Below are 1,101 nucleotides of genomic sequence, written 5' to 3'. Positions count from 1 at the left end.
ACCAGTCATGTGCTCTACAAGCTAAGCTGCAACCACTGTGCTGCATTCTGTGTAGGCATGACAACCAACTAGCTGTCTGTCTGCATGAATGGCCACCGACAAGTTGTGGCCAAGAAACAAGTGGTCCACCCATTGCTGAACATGCTGCCAAACATGATATCTTTCATTTCAGTGACTGCTTCACTGCCTGTGCCATATGGATCCTTCCCACTAACACCAGATTTTCTGAATTGCACTGGTGGGAACTTTCCCTGCAATACATCTTTCATAGTCACTGTCCTCAATCATCCAGCCCCTTCCCTGTTCCCATTCGAGCACTACACAGCCATAATTCCACCACCAAACCCACTCTTTTTATTCCTCTCCTTTTCTGCCACTTCTCCCCCCTCTTCACACCTCCCTTGCCCCCCCCCCCCCCCCAATCTAACTTGCAGCACTTCACTGTCCGCCACAGCCACCGTACTATCCCTCCTCCTCCCTGCCCCAGCCCCCTCCTTACCCTATCCAGTCCCCTCTCTCATCATGCACTGGTGCTGCTGCTCGCAGTGTGGTTTCAGTTGCCTGACACTGCAGTCATGTGTGAGAGTTGTGTTTGCGTGAGTGTGTGTGTGCGTGCATACGAGTGTCTATTGTTGACAAAGGCCTTAATGGCCAAAATCTATAATTGTAAGAGTCTTTTTGTTGTGACTATCTGCTACTCAGCGTCTCCACTATATGGTGAGTAGCAAGTTTCCATCTCATAATATTGTTACGTTCCATCCTGGATTTTTCAATGTTTGATATTATGTTCTTGAAATTGATTTCAAAGTACATCTATGCAAGATCAGCATGTTGTATCCTTAAAAAATTATGTTACAATATTCAAATGGCCACATAAACTTTATTCTAATGCCAATAATCTCAAGCTTTCAAAATGACAAAAAGCCAATGAGCCCCTTCATTTCTGATACTTTTTACATGCCAAGGATTATAAAAAGAAAGCTACAGTTTCATTCCTGAATCTAGATTTTTGCTCATTGTAGTTGTCAATTAATGTAGCTTATGATGTACTTTCTTCAGCTATATCGTCTATATTTGCACCGTTTGGACTACACGCAATCT

This window comes from Schistocerca serialis, chromosome 4 (genome assembly GCF_023864345.2).
Source record: "Schistocerca serialis cubense isolate TAMUIC-IGC-003099 chromosome 4, iqSchSeri2.2, whole genome shotgun sequence".
Classification (NCBI taxonomy): domain Eukaryota; kingdom Metazoa; phylum Arthropoda; class Insecta; order Orthoptera; family Acrididae; genus Schistocerca; species Schistocerca serialis.
This window is presented reverse-complemented; position numbering follows the sequence as displayed.